Source organism: Lepus europaeus, chromosome 1 (genome assembly GCF_033115175.1).
Source record: "Lepus europaeus isolate LE1 chromosome 1, mLepTim1.pri, whole genome shotgun sequence".
NCBI lineage: Eukaryota > Metazoa > Chordata > Mammalia > Lagomorpha > Leporidae > Lepus > Lepus europaeus.
The window spans coordinates 8,290,869-8,311,806 of record NC_084827.1 but is presented as its reverse complement, the minus strand read 5'-3'; the positions used below and the strand labels follow the sequence as shown (position 1 = coordinate 8,311,806).

The 20,938-nt window shown below is 37.9% G+C and overlaps 1 protein-coding gene and 1 long non-coding RNA gene across 3 annotated transcripts in view; one reads left to right on the top strand and one right to left on the bottom strand.

Moving 5' to 3' along the window:
- CNTNAP2 (contactin associated protein 2) overlaps positions 1–20,938 on the bottom strand; it is a 1,725,059-nt gene that overhangs the window by 1,541,178 nt on the left and 162,943 nt on the right. The window lies entirely within an intron of this gene.
- The window catches only part of LOC133764316 (uncharacterized), a 92,966-nt gene that overhangs the window by 43,185 nt on the left and 28,843 nt on the right, over positions 1–20,938 (top strand). Inside the window, exon 5 of one of the 2 annotated variants that reach the window (XR_009866440.1) lies at positions 3,898–4,098. The exons of the other annotated variant lie outside the window; for it this stretch is intronic. This is a non-coding gene — a long non-coding RNA (uncharacterized LOC133764316). Of the gene's footprint in view, positions 1–3,897; positions 4,099–20,938 lie in introns of those variants that run through there. 2 annotated transcript variants of the gene reach the window in all.

The following is a 20,938-nucleotide window of genomic DNA, read 5'->3' as shown; positions in this document are numbered from 1 at the left end:
GAAACCTTGATTTCTATACACAATTTCTACAAAACTTTCATTTATTTCATATTTTGTGATATTTATTTTGTTTAGTCTTTTTCATGCTACATATTTGCCATTAAATTTTTGAAGAACTCTCTTATGCATGGACTCAGAAAGATTCTTTTAGTTTTATTGCACCACAATAAACACCTTTTCAATTCATTTTCCACACACCTTTTGAAGTGCTCTCGTATTGCAATTGGCAAAGTTTGTGACGCACATATGACTTATAAAAGTGTGATTTGGCAATATAAAATGCTCCTCTTTCTCCTGCTTATTGCTTTAATGTTTTGTGCTAATTCAACATTTATTCAAGAAATATATTTGAGGTGCCACCATATGCCAGGTAATTTTCTGAGGAGCTAGAATTCAAAAGTATTGTGCAGGGACAAATTCCTTGCCCATGAAGCCCACATTCAGTTGCTAACCTCATTCTTATTGCTTTGATTACATTTTCAGCCTAGCGTTTAAAGATCCTTCCATATTTTTTTATTTTGATAGAACTTTCATCATATTTCTGCATATTGTATACTTATTTATAAACCTGCATCATTTAATTTTAAACCCATTATGATAACCCGGTTCATTTAAGAAAAAATTTAAACTATGGTATTTGTACTACATTTTACATATATATATACCCAATATTATTTCTTACATTACTGATTTTCTCATTAACTTTTCCCTTCTGTAAAATATGGGTACTGTACTGTTTTGTTTTAATCACAGGTATTAATAGAAGCTTTAAGGATGTTCAATTGACAGCTTTTTATAACATCCTCAGTCTCACTACTTCTCTAAAGAGCATTGGGAGGAGCTGTGATTCTCTCCCAAACTCCTTCCCTAGGTGCTGTGAAGACATTTTTATTTCCCATCTTCCAAACTTTAAACAGCAAAAAGTACTTTTAATCGTAATGTGCTATAATTGTAGAGATTTAACATTTCGTTCCTGTGCTATCTTCTTTTCTACCTAAGGTTGTCTCTTCCAAAGAGCTTTCACTTTCATTTGGCTCACACACAAGTTGCAGTTTTTAAAATGTCTTTTTAAGCAGTATTTGCACGTTCATACCTGTTCATTTTTATGCATCTTTGCTTGAGCTTAGATGTTTTTATGACTTGTCCTTTTTCTTGATTTTAGAAAATTATGGAATGTCTTTCTGTTGTTTTTATTGGGACAACAAATTGGCTAGATATGGAATTATTTTTGTTGTTATTTTTTACGTTTTTTTAATTCTGGCTTGGAAACGTAATAACCATAAACAGGAAATTGTCATTTGCAACAACACAGATCAATATAAACAACATGCTGTTATGTGAATGAAGCGAGGCATAGAGATACAAACACCCTATGATCTCACTTGTGTGTGAAACCTAATATTCAAGCTCACACTGGTTCTGAGACGAAGGCTGGTTGACAGGGTAGGGGAGGTGCTGCTCCACCAGTAGCAAACGTCAGTCGTTTGGGAGAGTACATTCTTGTGTTCTGTCGCACAACGCGGTGATGGCAGTGTATGTTTCAAAACAGTTAAAAGAGAAGATTTTAAATGTTCTCACCACAAAGAAACAATAAGTAACGCTGGAATTATTTAATAGTAAACATTCCCTCCTAAAAATGCATAGCCGCATTATAATTTATCATGTAGTACCATTGGAAATATTCTTATAATGTTTTTTGACATTTTTACAAATATTGAGTATTCATATCCATTGTAGATGATTTTAGTTTATTACATTTTTTTTAAAGTCACAAGGACAGTCTATTTAGTGCTTGTCATTACTTTGTTCTCAGAACAGAGAAGACTTTCAATATGAAGTTCTGAAATCTGTTCCATCCCAGAATATTTCTTCTGGAGGACAAACTTTTCAGAAGAATTCTTACATCCCAGCATGGTGCCACACACAAGTAGACCCACCTATGTTTCTGATTCACACTTACCTTTGATTAATATTTCTACTCTATTTTTATCCAATGATATAATAAAACATGCTCTGTCTTTAGAATATGATTTTTAATTAATTTCTGTCACCCTTTGCATTACTAATGAACTCATGTAGTATTCATATCACTCACATATTTTTCTAATGCATAAACATCGTATGTGGTGATTGGGTTTCACGCAATGCTTTGATGCACGCACAGGTTGTGTGATGTTCAAATCGAGATAAGTACATTGCCTCATCTGTCATATGGCCTCCTCATTTTCTTTAAAAACATGTACAGTGCATGTTTGTGACCTAGCCTACAAACCAGCCTTCCCCACTCCTCCCTCCCTGCTCTCCTCTGCCTCTGGGATCACTCATTTAATTTCTACAACATTGTTCTCCAATGGGGTTTTTCTCTGTCTGGTGTTCGTCTTGGCTTTACTTTGCATTTTCAGTTTCTTTCATTTTTTCCATTTTAGTAATTTCTTTGTGTTTATTCTTTCAATTTTAGTCTTATTCTTACCTAATGGAGTCAGAGACTGTTACTACCTCATCTTTTTTTTTTTTTCTTTTAAGATTTGTTTTATTTATTTGAAAGAGAGTTACAGACAGAGGTAGAGACAGAGAAAAAGGTCTTCCATGTGCTGGTTCACTTCCTAAATGTCCGCAATGGCCGGAGCTCCACCTATCCAAAGGCAGGAGCCAGGAGCTTCTTCTAGGTCTCCCACATGGACGCAGGGGCCCAAGCACTTGGGCCATCTTCTACTGCTTTCCCAGGCCATAGCAGAGAACTGGATTGGAAGAGGGGCAGCCGAGACTAGAACCAGCGCCCGTAAGGGATGCCGGCACCACAGGCAGAGGAATAACCTACTGCACCACAGCTCCAGCCCCCTACCTCATCTTTATTGATTGATAACTCTTCTCCCCTTGTAACTTACACTGTAACGAGAAACTGGATGGACAAGAGTGTTTCTGAGGAACAGGTTTGTAGGCTGCTGCTTGTGCCTCCTCTGTTGGAGAGACTGGTCCAAGTCCCAGTGAGCCTGGAAGGCAGCAGATGACAGATCAAGAACTTGGACCCTTTTTACTCATACGGGTGATCTGGATTGGAGATCCTGCCTGCTGGCTTGGGCTGTCCTACCCCTGGAGGTTGCCTGTGTTAGAGCAGATGGAAGATAGTGCTTTGTGTGAGTTACCAGGGGAAGAGGGAATCTATCTCTGTCTCTTGTCACTTATCACCCTTCCTTTCAATCCTCCTTTCAAATAAGTAAAAAGTTACATTTTTAAAAAGGAGAGTATTTCTGGGATCACAAATGTTCCGCTTTATTATTAGGGAAATCAAAGTCCATATCTCAACACACTATACTGACCAGCTAAATATGGTCAATCGTGACATTTGATCTTCACCCGAATTAAGGACCTACCAAAAAATATGAGATACATGAATAATTAAAAACTGGGATGAAAACCATGAGAGGTTTTACCAAAATTTGATAAACATAATTTACTTTATGATGTCAGGATTTCAATAAGATGTACATAAGAAAAAAAGTTCATATTCAAATGTCAAAGTTTGGAAACTCTAAGAACTAATGCAAAGTCTATTTCTGTTCTCTGCTTTTGTAAATAAGGCATAGAACAATACATTTATATTTGAGATATTATTTAGCTCATTTTTGACAAAACCAATATTTCAAAATTAGATTTCCTATAATAAGAATATATTCTATGGATTCAAGTACTATTTAAGTCCTAATATCATGTAAATATAATTAGAATTTTTTTTACATGATTAAAGTCCTCTAGATGCAGTTCAAAGAAGAAAGATTTGGCTCAAAATCCTTGAATGATTATTTTAAAGAGTTCCTTGGATTCTAGTCAATTTTAATAATTACTTGGCTTTAATAAAAATAAAGTCTTATAAACATCTCTCAAAAATTTATTTTACAGGGCTGATGCTATAGTGTAGTGGCTGTTCTGCTTCTAATCCAGTTCTCTGCTATGGCCTGGGAAAGCAGTAGAAGATGGCCCAAGTGCCTGGGCCCCTGCACCCATGTGGGAGACCAAGAGGAAGCCCCTGGCTCCTGGCTTTGGATAGCTGCAGCTCCAGCCATGCAGCCATCTGTGGAGTGAACCAGCAGATGGAAGACCTCTCTCACATTCACTCTCTCTCTCTCTCTCTGCCTCTCTGTAACTCTTTCAAATAAAATAAAGAAATCTTTTAAAAATTGTATTTTGCTCATATCGTACCTTCAACAGGTTTAGAATGTCATTGAAATGCTCCTGACTTGTCATTAAAACACAAAGATGATTCCACAAGCACAGCTCAGAAGACAGTTCTGAAGTTGGCAAGGCCTTGTGAATCTGAGCAGACATTATTTCTCCCTTGAGTGTTGTGGGCATCACATTAAAACACAGTAAACCAAACGTCAGCCCTCTGTGTGTACTGAGGTTTCAAAAAAACAGACAAAACATTGTCCTCCTTCTGTTCATATCCAGATGGAAAAGTCCAGGATAACAGTGTTTTTAATTACATACACAATTTTGACAAAGGTATTAGAAGACCTGTTCCTCAGGTTGGTTGGGCAAAAATAAAGAAACACATAATATCCCGAGATAGAACCCAATATAAGAAAGAACCAGTGTCCAGCTTCCAATTCCACTGTTACAAAGACAGTTCCTCTCAAACAAGCTATTCAGTCATTGTTTATTTTTGACCTAATACTCCCCCCTAAAAAGCCTTTTATTTTTTATCTAACACTCTCCCCCCACCAAAAACCACAGTTCCAGAGGATGGGACTTTAAGACAGGTGCCACATAGTGCGGTACAGGGAAAATACCCCCTTCCTGGATTACAGATGCTGTGTCCTTATTTCATCCTTGCGTGTTGGGGACACACAGCGGAAGTAAGCTCTTTTGTGTCACTCCCTATAAGAGCCCTACTATCAGGAGTGCTGCCCCTTCTGATCTAATTACCTCCCTAAAGCCATAATCTTCCAATACTATGGTACAAGGTGGGAGTGGGCTGGGGATGCAGAACAAACATGCAATCCTTTACGACTGGGAAGGTCAAGGAAAGCCTTCAGGAAGTAATCTGGCAGAAACCTGGAGGATACGAGTTTGCCAAGTAAAGAGAAGCTACAAGTTGCAGAACTTTGAAAGAAAGGATGACACTGAAATCTCAGGTTGAAGGCTAAGTTGGTACATGGATGCAGACAAAAGGGGAAAGGCAGCCCCTACAAAGGGGGCAGTAAAACTACAGGCTTGGGCGTCCCAAAGGGGTGACCATGGTTGGGCAGAGAGTGCTCCAGTCTGGCCAGGAGGGGAGAGAGTTAGCTCTGCCAGATACCAAGGGGGAGTAGGACACTTTAGCACAGGCTCAGCTGTGTTTCTAGGAGCTGAAGTGTCTTTCTGATTTCCTCCTGGATCTCAATGCAGCCATTTAATGGAGATGCACATGGAGTATCCACAGGTAACAGCTGAGAAGTGTTCAGTGTGACTACACAGAGAATGAAGAAAAATAACATTCAGGAAACACTGACCATGGAAACAAATTTTGCTTGACTTTAAGAAGGCTCTCCATGTCCACAGCCTTTTGTCAGGATCTAGAACAGCTCAGCCGCCTCTTGCCTCATGACACAGACACTTGTAGGCAAGTTGTTTAAATGCACTGTGCCTTAGCTCTTGTAGTTTGAAAATGGAAATCCCAGCGTCACAGAGTATTACAGAAATTCCTACAACACATTTGTGTGAGCATCTGTAAACGGTAGATTTTTAAGCAGTATTATAGATTTTTATTATTTACAATAAAATCTTGATAGAAAGTATAGGCAAATTCATGAAGAAAGGACAATGTAAATTAGTTCAACATAATCTCTTGACAGTTATTAAATACAATATTAAGATACATTTAAAATGTTCACTAACGTATCACCATAGGAAATATTTTATATAAACAGATTCACTTAATTCTAATTTTTAAAACCTTAGAAGGGTTTGAAATACACTAAGGGATGAAAGAGGAGTTCATCTAGTGTGCTGACGTCTACTGATACTAATAAGTAGAAATAATTGCGAGATGATTAAATTGATTCAGGTAAGCAATGATTGACAAGTGATGCCTGCCACAGGATAATGGATGATGCCATAGACAGAGGCTCAGCAAATATACTGAAGCATTTGTTTGCCATTGTTTTTCAATACTTATCGAGTGCTCATTATAAACCTAACTATATTTCTTGGTTTAGAAATGTGATTGTAAGCAAGTCAGAGTTCTTTCCCCCATGGAGCTAATATTTTGCTTTGAGACCATGGGTATTAAACAAACTCACAAAGTTCACAGGAAGTGAGATCTAAAGCAGAGTAAAACACAATAAGGTACTAGAGAGAGACAAGGGATACTTTACAGGAGCCGAATCTGCTTGGAAATGGTGATGTTTGAACCGGGACTTGATGGGGTGGAGGAAGCTTCTGAAGATCAGTGGGAAGAGCCATCCGGTACTAAGGTCATGAGATGGAAAAGCCCACTTCTGTGAGAAACAACAAGGCTTATGCGCTTGGAGTGGAGAGGGAAGTAGGGAGGGTGGAGGAAACAGGATCAGAGGGGCAGGCACCTGCCAATTTATGAAGGGCTTTGTGATAATGAAAAGAGTTGGGATTTTATTCAGAAGATGAAGTTAAACTTTTAAAAGAATTGTTAAAAAGAGAAATGGCAGCATCTGATGTAAGTTTTTAAAAGATTGCTGCTTTCTAACTCCTACTCAGATCATCTTACCCTAATATCATTTTAGGGCTTGTGTAATCTTGTTAACAAAACCAGCAGCAGCACCAAGCTGGCGGGGGAGGACAACGGACAGTCTTACTTGGGAATTTAGACATAAAACTTTTTCCTAAATGACTAGTAAAATGCATTTAGCATTGTAAAAAATAAATCATACGCCATCTCTCTCCTCCCACCCTCTCGTGTGCCAGCTGGCCCGAGGGTTTGCCACTGGCTGAATTCAAGAAGCAACCGGGGGCAGAAAAATCCATTAACACAACTTATGGCAGTCATCAGCCATGCAGATATTAGGGTGAGAAAAGGTTTGTAATGCATCTGGAAAATAAGTAGAGGAGATTCACTGCTCAGATTAAGCAGGTGACTTTGTAGGAACAGATATCAAGATGCAGCTGTAAAACCCAAGGACCACTGGTACCTGAACAAATACCATAAGCAAACCCCAAAATAAAAACTGTGTTGGCAGGAGACACTTTGAAATGCAAGATGTACAAATTCTGAATCCTTATAAAATGCATTTCACTAAATATTTTCAACAGCTTCTAATGTAAAATAAGAACCAAAATAACATAAAATATATCTATCTTAAAACAATACACTGCCAAGAAATAATTAATGCAATGCATACTATGAAGATAGATAGTAAATTAAGTCACAGTTTTTATCTACCCTTCTTATCAGATAACAGAAAGTCTATAATGGAACACTAGGACAGGCAGCTTGTGCTCACAAGATCTTGCTCCATGTAAATATCTAAATGGTACTGAAAGCTGCAGAGCTGCTAAAAAAAAAAAAAAAAGCTGTACTTCTCTGATACAACTTTGTGAACCTTTTAGACTCCTTGAATTAAAAGTTCAGAGTGTATATTGGCCCAACATTGCATAAGAATGGCCTGTGGGGTGATTCTGTAGCCTGAGAATGCACAATGCAACGTTTACATAGATCTAAGAGATTCTTGCAGTAATTTAAGGATTCAATAAATGATTGTTGAGTGGATACAAATGAAGACAAAGGACAAGAAGAGAATTTTGTTGCAAAATAAAGTTAAATTTTTTTTTTAGCAAACTTCTGCAGTTTTGCCTAGACAAAATCATGTTACGGTCAGGAAATTTATTTTCTTATCAAATTTTCTTCTAACCTTTATATAGTCCTAATTGCATTCTTTTTGAGACTGAAATTAGAGTCACAGTAATATGAAGGATGTGCATTCTTTTGTAGGTATATAATTTAGGAAGAGAAGTCAAAAGCATGTAATACTGTACATGTAATGTAATGTACATGTAATGTACATGTAATCATGTAAAATCTGACCTTGTGTACAGCAGGGTTAAACACAGGCCCTGTGGGATTTATCAACAACATATAACCAACAGAACCCGGCCATTAGCTCCACTGCACATCTTCAGCCTGGAAAATGCAGATGATTCAAGGATAATCTAGTGTAAATGTCACAGTCCCTAAGAATCTCCAGGTGTACCTGTGTTCTCCACTTCTTGTTTTCTTATGAATCTGATAAAGCAAAAAACATGTGCCAGAAAAGATTCCATGAGCAAGGAAGATTACTGCAATAGGGGGGAGAATCTAGAACTCTGGCTCTGCATTCAACCAAAAAAAAGTAAAAAGGGCAGGAGAGTTTTTCAAAACTAGGTTAGGATAGGCAGTGTGGGTCTTGGGCCACCTGTGTGTGCTAATAGGCTTTGCCTAAAGGAAAGGCAAACTGGTTCTTTTCCTTAGGACATGAGTTAGTTCTATCAGCTGGAGCAAGGTCTGCACCCAAGAAAGGCTCCTTTCCCACAGAAACTGGGGCTCCATCTCTTTGAAGTTTACAGGAAAAAAAAGAGTATGGTTTCTAGGTGCTTTGAGCAAGACAACTGTGTGTTTTAAAACCAAAAAGAGGGGCCAGCGCTGTGGCACAGTAGGTTAAGCCTCTGCCTATAGTGCCAGCATCCCGTATGGGCTCCAGTTTGAGTGCCGGCTGCTCCTCTTCTGATCCAGCTCCCTGCTGATGTGCTTGGGAAAGCAATGGAGGGTGGCCTAAGTGCTTGGGACACTGTACCCACGGTAGGAGATCCAGAAGAAACTCCTGGTTCCTAGCTTCAGATCAGACTAGCTCCCACTGTTGCTGCCACTTGAGGAGTGAACCAGCAGATGGAAGACCTCTCTCTGTAACTCTGTCTCTGAAATACAGAAATAAGTCTTTGACAAAAAAAAACAAAAAAACAAAAAACAACAACAACAACAAAAAAAAAAAACACCGCCAAGAGAATTTTAAAAAAGTTTTCCTTTATAGGGTTGGGAAAAAAAGGTTTATAATTACTCATTTTCAAAGGTAAATGCCAAAATTAAACATCTCTTGAAAATAAGTGCAATAAAATGCCACTTAGAACCCCAGAAGCCATTCAATTATTCTTTTCTGCCTTTTTTCTCTAGAGTCTATCTCTGCGTTTCACATCAATATCCAGATTAGCCGATTACTCACTGCTTATAATGCAAATACTATGTAAATTAAATATATAATGATATTGCAGATTTTACCAAAGAAGGAAGTCTTTCTAATGTCACTGACATACATTTACAACAGATCAAATCACATTCAAAGCATTTAGAAGAATTCAGGTCCAGAGAAACAGATAAGAATGATTGCATGATAAACATTCAAAATAAAATTATTTGAACATAAAATAAACAGATACATTAACTGAGAAAGCTGATAGGAGAAACAATGTCTCGCAGTGATGTCTTTCTACTCAACATTTTGTGGGACGAACCATGTCAAAACATGGCAGATAATTTATTTGAAGACTTAAAGTATCACTGCCTTCTGCTACACATACAAACATTAATGTGATTGATTTTCCTACACTGCTACTGGATGCCCATTTTTGTTAGTTAATAATGCCATGTTACCATATGTGAATTCATTTCGATCAACTTCACCAATAGACCCATTACCTTCAGCATCTTCTGCACACAAGTTCTGACTTCCTGACATTGAATTACAGCTTCAGATTAGAAATTTCCAATCCTTGCAATCCCCTTCTCCCCAGAATTTAAAAGTGACCCTGCTCTCGTTACACTGAAATGATGCTTTACCATCAAGTCTACTACTTTCTGGTCTGGTTCTATTGAAGTAGTCTGACGTTTTTGCATTTCTGACTTAATTCAGTGCTCTCTTCAAATTCTGAGTTTTTAGGGGCATAATATAAGCCATGTTTCCTTGGGGGAAAAAAAGACATATTTGTAAATATCATTTTTAAAACAAGGGCAAAACAAAGAGTTCTCTACCCTCACACGGACATGCTCTGATGGCCAGTTCAGCAGTCACTAGTGTTTCAAAATTTGAAGAAAAGCATCATGGATGAACAGGACATGACGTAGGTCCTCTGAATTTAATAAACACTGCCCTCCCCAATGGTAGACCTCATACCTTTTCTGATCCTGACCTCACCCTCATGTACTTTGTAACAGAGAAATGGGAAACACCTTGTAGGTCCCCACCTAAGCATATGTGCTTTCTCTGAGTTATTATTCTTCTCACACACCTCATTCCCTTGATGCACGCTCATTCATAATTCCAACCCTGGGGGAGCCCACCTCCTACCTGAAGAAGGTCAGTGTGCACACTCAGTGCTGTGCGCTGCCTCTCCTTCATGTTTTTTTTTCTTTCTTTCTTTTTTTTTTTTTTTTTTGACAGGCAGAGTGGACAGTGAGAGAGAGAGAGACAGAGAGAAAGGTCTTCCTTTTGCCGTTGGTTCACCCTCCAATGGCCGCTGCGGTAGGCACGCTGCGGCCAGCGCACCGCGCTGATCTGATGGCAGGAGCCAGGTGCTTCTCCTGGTCTCCCATGGGGTGCAGGGCCCAAGGACTTGGGCCATCCTCCACTGCACTCCCTGGCCACAGCAGAGAGCTGGCCTGGAAGAGGGGCAACCGGGACAGGATCGGTGCCCCGCCTCTCCTTCATGTTAACCTTCAAGCCTAACAAAGTCCCTGGCACACAGTGAGCAAATAATGATTGTACTCGTTTAATAAACCTTCACAACTGCAGCAAGGAAACGCAGCACATATTTCGAAATAATAAAATAACAGCCTGTGCAACTTGGTGAAGAAAAGTGATCTGACAATAAATAAAAATTGTCTACACAAATAACAGATATTTTTTTCCAGTAGTATGTCATGTCAGCTCCTCCCATCTGTATATCAAAATCCATGCACTGCTTAAAGTTGATATTGGTTGGGGTGGGGAGCATGGATGCAAGGCATTATTGTGAGGAATGTTAATTTTTAAAATTTTATTTATTTACTGAAAAGTCAAAGAGAGAGAGAGAGGAGACTGATATCTTCCATCCATTGGTTCACTCCCCAAATGGCCGCAACAGCCAGGGCTGGGCCAGGCTGAAACCAGGAGACCAAGGAGCTTCTTTTGGATCTCCCACATGAGTGGCAGGAGGCATAAGCACTTTAACCATCCTCTGCTGCTTACCCAGGCTCATTAGCAGGGAGCTGGATTGGAAGCAGAGCAGCCAGAATATAAACTGAAGTCCATATGGGATGTCGGCACTGCAGGCCACGGCTTAACCTGCTATGCCACAGTGTCAGCCCCAATACATAGCATGAACAGACAGTCACACAAAAAAGTGGTGGTCTAAATCCACCTGCTTCATCAAAATGATACCAAGAATTTTCCTGTGGTGTGACTTTACAAACCAAATCCTTTTTTTTTCTTAAATTGGGAATTTCAGCTTTTCTTTTTATTTTTAAGATATATTTATTCATTTGAAAGAGCCACAGAGAGAGGGAGAAACAGAGAAACACCTTCCATCCCATGGTTCACTCCGCAGATGGCCACAACGGCTGGGGCTGGGCCAGACCATAGCCATGAGTCAGGAGATTCATCCAGATCTCCCATGAGGATGCAAGTCTCCAGGGACTTGGGCCATCTCCTCCTGTTTTCCCATGCCATTAGCAGGAAGCTGGAGCAGAAGTGGAGCAGCCGGAACTCAAACTGGCACCCACATGGGATGCCAGCGCTGCAGGCTGTGGCTTTGCCTGCTTTGCCACAATGCCAGATCCACAAATCAAGTTTCTTAAATGTTAGTATCTATGAGTTACTTAAGTATTAGCAATGAGAAATCTGTCATAATTTCTCATGCACTGGAACGCTGGGAACAAACAATAATATTTATAACTAAAATGCATTATGTCAAAATAGATATTCACTAATAGAGAATGTTCCCATGTGGAGTAAGGATAGCTTAAAAATTTGGTTGAAATGTGTTTTCTCCCCACCAATGCTCCTTGGGGATCAGATACATGGAATGATCTGCAGAGTTCTTTACTGCAATGGTAAGACAATCGTCTCGGGAGCTTCACTGGTGTGAATGGAAAAGCGCCCCTGAATGTTTTATATACATTTTACATATACTTCTTCTGAGATACATGGTAAGTCTTCTAGCTCTTATTCTCTGATGTGCACACAATGTGTCTGACAGTTATTTTGCTATGTTTGGGATGCTTTCATCCCTTCCAGCTAAGCATGCACTATCCAGTTTGGAGGCCTTAAATAAGCTCTCAGTATTTTTGAGAGCTAATTAAAACTTCATTATTAGGACAACAGCCATACTAGATAAGAAACTCAATAACTGACAGTGTCTTTGTCGGTCTTTCAGCTGACACATAATTAAGTCGCACGGAACCCACTGCCCTCTAGAATCTCTTCCTCAAGAAAACAAAATAGTGCACATGAAGTGCATGGTTGATTTACATGACAGCACAGACAAGGCCTGGGATTTCTCACGTATTTTTAAAGCTTCCAACTTCCCTTTCAGCCAGAAAAATAATTATATTTCAAACACATATTTTTAACAAATTTGCTTTTTTTTTTTTGTGCAGGGGGAGGAACCAAAACATGGTTGTGTTTTTCACTTGTGATATCAGGTGGATGGCATATGTTCTATGAAGAATTCAATTTATATAAAAATACAATAATTTGACCAGACCCAAAGGCTTAGGGATAAGTACTAATATAATTAACTCTTCCTTTTCTACTGATAAGTCTGAAGCAGTTATTTTCAATGTAAGCCGGCATAGTAGCACCAGCCAACAGTGCTGCCAGGCACTTTTCATGCAAGCATCCTGTGTGCATTATGGAAATGTCAATGAACTTCAATAATATGTAGAATGAGAAACCCAATTAGGAAAGAGATTCTTTGGGGAGTAGAGGGGTGTATCAAAGTGCAGAGTAGAAGAGTTTCAGCTCCATATTTATTCAACTTCTGCACACACAAATCACAAGAAAAATAACCTAAAAATTTCTACTTTCTCCAAGCAAATGCATTACTGTCAATGAATTTTTATAAAATCACAAATTATACTGATTATAGCCAAGAGTATATCTACATCATTATTATTGAAAATTTACTTCATTGCAAATGTTATAGAAAAACAGGGATATCAAAGCTTAAAGTAATTATATGGAAACAACCCAGAAAAGAGACATCAAATAAGAAAGCACTTAGAACATGTTTCTTAGGTCCTCACCTCAAACTACAACTTTTCTGACTGTGCCTAACTTGGAACTCTTCTTTCCTGTTTGTACTCCTGGTAGTCCACCAAACAATTAAGATCAAGTAGCCATTTCTCAGTAAACTTGAATAAAAAGCGTTGGTAACAGTTAAATGTCCCTAGAACACCCTAAAAGACAGTTCCAGTAGCTTCAATCAAAAGGTTTTTACTCATCACAGATTCATGAAACCATGCCTCAAATGTCTTTTGAGTAGATATGTTCCACAGAGTAATTGCATAATCCATTTAACATATGTCTCCTAAATACATGGACCCAATACTCACATTTTTAAATGTTTATTTAATAAATATAAATTTCCAAAGTACAACTTTTGGATTAAAGTGACTCCCCCCTCCATAACCTCCCTCCCACCTGCAACCATCCCTTCTCCCACTCCCTCTCCCATTCCATTCTTCATCAAGATTCATTTTCAGTTATCTTTATATACAGAAGATCAACTTAGTATATACTAAGTAAAGATTGCAACAGTTTGCATCCACACAGATACACAAAGTATAAAGTACTGTTTGATAGTAGTTTTACCGTTAATTGGCATAGTACAACACATTAAGGACAGAGATCCTACATGGGAAGCAGGTGCCCAGTGACTGCTGTTGTTGATTTAACAATTCACACTCTTATTTATGATGTCAGTAATCACCCGAGGCTCTTGTCATGAGCTGCCAAGGCTATGGAAGCTTCTTGAGTTCACAAACTCCGACCTTATTTATCACATATTTTTAATAAGAGTGCATAACCAATGTGTAAAAGTTGTGCTTCACTTAGCATTTATTCTTTCACTGAATAAATACAGCTTTTAAAACAATTATTATTTTTGTTTGCAAGGCAGAGTGACAGAGAAAGGAAGAGGCAGAGACAGAGACAGAGACCTCCCATTTATGGGTTCACTCTCCAAATGGCAGCAACAGCCAGAGCTGGGCAGGTGACAGCCAGGATCAGGGAACAACATACATGTCTCCCACATGGGGGGCAAGGGCCCAAGTACTTAGCCCATCTCCTGTCACTTTCCAAGGGACAGTGCAGGGAGCTAGATGGGAAGTGGAACTTTGTTACATTTTCAGTTTTTCCCTAGCATGTGAGTACCTACTGTGAACTTAGAAGCTTAGATTTCATTTCTATAGTTTAGAAGGTTGTAATTCTCAAGGACATTACTATAGTATAATAATATAAAAATATTTGATTTTATTAAAATGTTCACTATGTTATTAATCAGGACTCCTTATAATGACACAGTTATCAAAGCTTACTTTTTCAAACTTAGAAAAAAATAGAAACAAAATTATAACATACTGCAGAATATTTAATGCATGTACCTTGAAGCTACTTTGAGTGAGAAGTAAGCAGCCTCTATTTCCACAAGAGGATATTGAAAAGTTTGATATAAAACAAACTCATACTTGTTTAAAAATTTGAATTAGCAGTATTAATACTGAATGCTTGAGCTTAGTCTATACCTATTTTATTTATGATTCCAGGTTTTTCAAATGTCCTTCTAGCTTTTTATATACATCTATAGATAAAAATAATTTTTGCTAACAAAATCATATCATAGGACATACGATTCTATAGTTCCTTTTGTACTTAACACTATAGCGAAGTTATTATGTTTCTGTTGTAGTATCCATACATCTTGCTCATTTTTATCAGCTTCTATTTCCCATCACATGAGTGTACTGTCATTTGCTTCACCTACCTTCTACTGAGGGACAATGGTTTCAAAGTCTGCCCTATTACAAATAATGCCCCCTGAACACTCATGAAGGCATTTTTAAAGAAATTACATGGATTTCTGTAAATTAAGAGTTAAGTTACTATAAGGGGCAGAAATTAATTATTGAGTTAATAGTATTGCCTATTATAGGATTTCAGCTCTCACTTGCTCCACAGCCAAATGTTTTACAAGGGCTTCATCACATATGAAGTTGTGCGTATAACTTATCACAAACAAAAATCCTGGCATTACTTTTTTATTTTTAACTTTGTAGATGATGTGGAAATGTTAGTATTATTACTTATTATTTTCTTACTTGTCAATGGTTAAGTAAATTAGTGCTTGTTTCACTAAATGGAGATATTAATGGAGAGGGAGAGGAAGGGAGGGAGAGAGAAGGAGAGACAGGGTGAGAGAGAGAGATTCCATTGACTGGTTGACTGTCCACATTGCTGCAACAGCCAGGCCTTGGTCAGGCTGAAGCCAGGAAGCAGGAACTCCTTCCAGGTTTGCTTCATGGGTGGCAGGGACTCAAGTATCAACTATTGCCTCCCAGGTACATTAGCCAGCAGCTGGCTCAGAAGCCAAATATCTGGAACCCAGACCAGCACTCCACCTTATTAGACCCAGGCATCCAGGTGGCAGCTTAACCCACCGTGTCGCAACACTTGCCTAGTCTTTTCATTTTTTCAATGGTACACTGTAAAGAACAGATCGTTTTAAGGTTTATCTGTTACCTTATATAAGTTTTTTTCTTCTTTTTAATTTCTGTTTCCTGTCTACTGAATTTTTGCCTGTTCTAAAACTGTCACTATTCTCTCCTATACATTTTTCTAGAAGTTAAAAAGTAGAGCCTCTGTTTAGGTTTATGATGTCTTTTTAAATGTGGAGAATGGTGTAAACATCAATGTTCATTTTCACGATGTGGATGCGGACATTGAGCACTCTTTGTGGAGAGACTACCCTTTCCCCATTGAATTAAGTATCTGGCTTTGTTAAATCAGTCCTTTATACGTAAGAATCTATTTGTGTACCTGCAATTCTGTATTGTGGTCTACATATTTATGTGTGTAACTATGGCAGGCTCTACTAGAAAGTTTTAATGAATTTTGAAATTCTTACAAATCCTGTCTTTTTTCAAAATAATTTTGTATATTATAGTCTTTCTACAGTACAAGTAAATTTTAAATCATCATGTATTTTAAAAGTCTGCTACAAATTGGATAGGAACATACTATTTTTAGATCAATTAGTAGATAATGGACACTTATAATAATATCCCGCAATCAGTGAACATGGTATATTTCTCCACCTAGTTGTTCTTTGATTTCTTACAATGTTTTTTTAATTCACAGCATAAAAACTGAGCACTGTGAGCAAAGTTTTATCATATTTAATCTTTAGTATTTTAAGCATTTGGAGCTATTTTAAGTGATAGTTTTACAAATTATGTTTTCCAAATATTTGATGCAAATATATAGGACTGACACTTTGTTTTAATCTGAAATCTTAATGCCTTGCTATATTCATTCATTACTTTGTAATGAGTTCTTTTTTTTACCAATTGATTAAGATTATCTAAATGGATTATTTCATCTATATACACAGACAGACTTCTTCTTACTCAATGTTTATGATTTTATTTGTACTTTTCTTATTACATTGGCTATAATATCCAAGGTAACATGGAATGTAAGTGTGAAAACAGATATCATTTCTAATTCACAAATCAAGGGGAAAATCATTTTGTCTACCAGTAGGGATGGCATCATCCACAAGTTTGAAAAGAGGCTCACGATCAATCTGAGGTGTAGTTTCCTTGTGAGGAGTATATTTTCATTAAGAGTGCTTTATCATTAAATGATTTTGGACTTAGCCAAATGACTTTTTATATTTTATACCTTCTGATGATCACATGTGGTGATATGCATTCATTGATTTGTTATAAATATTACTTTCCTGGGAGAAATTCTATTTTGTTATAATGAACTATATCTATAAATATATTATTAGTCATTCTTTGTCTAAATTCTTCTGTGTCTAAATTCATCATAAATAATAATCTGTATTTTTTTGTTTTTTTTATTTTTATCTTGCTTGGAAAATATTTCTTTCTTTTTTTTTTTTTTTTTTTTTTTGACAGGCAGAGTGGATAGTGAGAGAGAGAGTCAGAGAGAAAGGTCTTCCTTTTTGCCGCTGGTTCACCCTCCAATGGCCGCTGCAGCCAGTGCATCATGCTGATCCGAAGCCAGGAGCCAGGTGCTTCTCCTGGTCTCCCATGCAGGTGCAGGGCCAAAGGACTTGGGCCATCCTCCACTGCCTTCCCGGGCCATAGCAGAGAGCTGGCCTGGAAGAGGGGCAACCGGGATAGAATCCTGTGTCCCAACCGGGACTAGAACCCGGTGTGCTGGCACCGCAAGGCAGAGGATTAGCCTGTTAAGCCACAGCGCCGGCTTGGGAAATATTTCAAATATGCCACAGGGGAGTATCAAGATTGTGAGTGAAATCAAACAAGACAGATACACAGTAAAATGTCTAATCCTAACCACAAAAATGTTATCTAGAATATTTCAATTCTGGAAAAAAAAAAGTGAATGAGAAAACAACTCTAACTTCATCAAAAACCTCAATCAATAGCAAAATTTGGGAAAGAAGAAAGGAAAAATATGTAAAGCACTCTTTAAATACAAGGAAGCATTTAGACTTTTTGTTTTAGGTGGACCTTCTTCCTTGTATTAGTGTTAGAATTCTGTACTTGTAGTAACTAAAACCTTTTCCTTAATTCCACTGCAAAGAAATTCTAGTAGGCATTTTATCATGGAACTATCTTTAGAAGTTCTAAAATGCTTAGCTTGATATTTAGGAAATTCTGTGTGCTCGGGAAAGCTCTTTGATTCTTCTCAAGGTTAAATACTTAGCTGGCAAATGTCTAGTAACAAGGAGGGAAGCACATAGCAAACTCACTAATTAGGATTATATGTATTATATATTTTCATTCAGGTCGGCTAATTCTTCCCTTAATTAACCATCAGTGACTTTTATTGAATCACATTCTGTATTTAATTAGTTTTTTTGAATTGAGGCTATTTTCATTTTACCAGTTAACCGTGGAAATACCTTGTGGACATTTGACTAATATTTTAATTAAATCATACAGTCATCTGAAAGACATATCTTTTATGCTAGATAATTATCACCTATTGACAATTATTTATCTGTAATGAATAAAGTGTTTGGTAGTACAATTAAACAGTAGCAAATATGGAGTATGATGCAAATAAATGCTAATACTTTAATTTAATTCAGCCTTTTACTTTACCTCATGCTATTTGTTTGTTTGTGGGAGAAAATGTCACCTTTCAGTGTAGTCAAAAATTCTGACTATTGAAGGATATATTTAAAGATATGAAGATGTGGAATTCGGCCGGCACCGCGGCTAACTTGGCTAATCCTCCCTCTGCTGCGCTGGCACCCTTTGTTCCAGTCCCAGTTGAGGCACCAGATTCTGTCCCGGTTGCTCCTCTTCCAGTCCAGCTCTCTGCTGTGGCACAGGAAGGCAGTGGAGGATGGCCCTGCACCCGCATGGGAGACCAGGAGGAAGCACCTGGCTCCTGGCTTCAGATTGGCGCAGCGCGCTGGCCATAGTAGCCATCTCGGGGGTGAACCAACGGAAAGGAAGAGCTCTCTCACTGTCTAACTCTGCCTGTCAAAAAAAAAAAAAAAAAAAAAAAAGATGTGGAATTCCCAGCCATTGTTTTTTCCTGGCATCCAGTTCAGTGTTCACTCTGTACTTTCACATAACTACCAATACAGAGAAATTTTTGTAGTTATTAGTGATGGTTTTTCAAAATATACATTCAGCAGGACCCCATTTAATAAGCTTACTAATTATTTCTATATCTCAGGTCATCCTAAGAGCATATAAATTCAACACAATAACAACTAAATGAAAACTTGCATACATGAAAGTTTACTGAAGCCCCCAAATGACTATATACTGGTTTATTTCTCAATCTGTCCATTTTAATAACAGGAGGCACCATAACAACCATGTTATACCCTGGAGTGCCTTCTATAATGCCGTCCTTCATAGAACTACCTGGCCAGGGCCAAGTTTATGTGCATGGCTGCCCGCAAGTGCAGCAATATGAATGCATATGTTAGCCTCATGAAATTTTGAATTCCTAGCTATGTTAAGTTTAAGGAAACTCATATAAAAAGTGAAAATAGCAACTGATTAACAGTATCTGCTTTAACCTTCAAGAGCTTGCTACAAAGTGTCTGGCAAAGAGTCAAGTAACCTCATGCTCTTCTCCCTAAGGTTCAAATACTATGAATAGATATTAGCTTTCCCTCAGAAAGAAACTGAATATATCTCACTGGGTGTCACTATTTTTGGATAAAATGCTTGGATATCATGGGCGCATTTTTTGTATTCTCACTCCAGGGAAACGTGACAAAAAGGGATTCATTACTGTTTTTCAGGGAATAAACACATTAATATTATGACGCGAAAATTGCCAAAGTGCATAATGTTTTTACTTTCGTTATTATTAGGAAGTGCCCAGATGTCACAGCTATTCAGTGATATAAAATCTGAATAAGGTGTTTGGAGGCCAACGTAAGACTTCAGTATTCATTCACTATATTAGAAGCTAAACTCATTACTTCTAAAATATAGAATCAATTAAAATAGAATAAATTATCCTAATGTCAATGAGTAAGCTATAGAACTGATGTGTTGAAGATGTCCTAACTTCTAACGTCTTCACAATGCCATATACTTTGTTTGAGACCAGGCATTTTACCTTGATTTCTCCCAAAATGCTGACAAAATGGGCATGTTCGCCTTTATCCACAAGAGGATGCTTCATAGGATTAATAATTAAAAGGTTGGCAAGTGCTTTTTAATTAGAGTGGTTACACAATTGCCAATGCATAATAACCCCTGCATTCAAAATCCAATGCCCAGAGGTTAATTGAGTTGCCAAGGTCTTAAACATTATCAGAATACTTCTACATCCAGATTGCTAAGTACATTTATCTTATAAATATTTATGAGGCACCGAAGCTCTAAAATCCAGTAAATTATATAGAAATATTGGCTTCTTATTTGTTCACACATAATTTTTCCTCTTGGCCATTTTATAAAGGCAAGTGAAGTAATGTAACACAACTTGGACAAACCTGTGGAAGAGTATCAGGACCATAAAATATTGAGCTACAACTCCTGTTTATAAAACAGTATCACTGCAAGTTGATTCTCTCCTGATTATAAATGAGGAGGTGATCTTCATGGAGAATTAAAATCACCCCATCATTTGAGATAAATTCACAATTCCAAATGTCAGGAATTTATGCTTATGTAGAATAATACTAATGATAGCAATTATAATACATCAGTATAATTCTTCATTCTTTGCTGAAGACTTTCTATAAATTCTATCAAGTAAGACAATTGCACAATTTCTAGAGACTTAAGAAAGTAGCCACTACAAGATATATATAGATTGAGAAAAACATTTTGAAAATAAACCAAAATGGAAATGCACATAATGAAAAATAAGCAGAGGCCAGCACTGTGGCGTAGTTGGTGAAGCTGCCGCCTATAATGCCAGCATCCCAGATGGGCGCCAGGTCGAGTCCTGGCTGCTCCACTTCCAATCCAGCTCTCTGCTATGGCCTGGGAAAGCAGTGGAAGATGGCCCATGTGCTTGGGACCCTGCACCCATGTAGGAGACCCTGAGGAGGCTCCTGGCTTCTGACTTTGGATCAGCACAGCTCTGGCTGTTGTAGCCAGTGAATGGAGGACCCCCCCCCCCCCTCTCTCTCTACTTCTCCTTCCCTCTCTGTGTAACTCTGACTTTCAAATAAATAAATAAATCTTAAAAAAAAAAAAGAAAAAGAAGCAAACAACAAC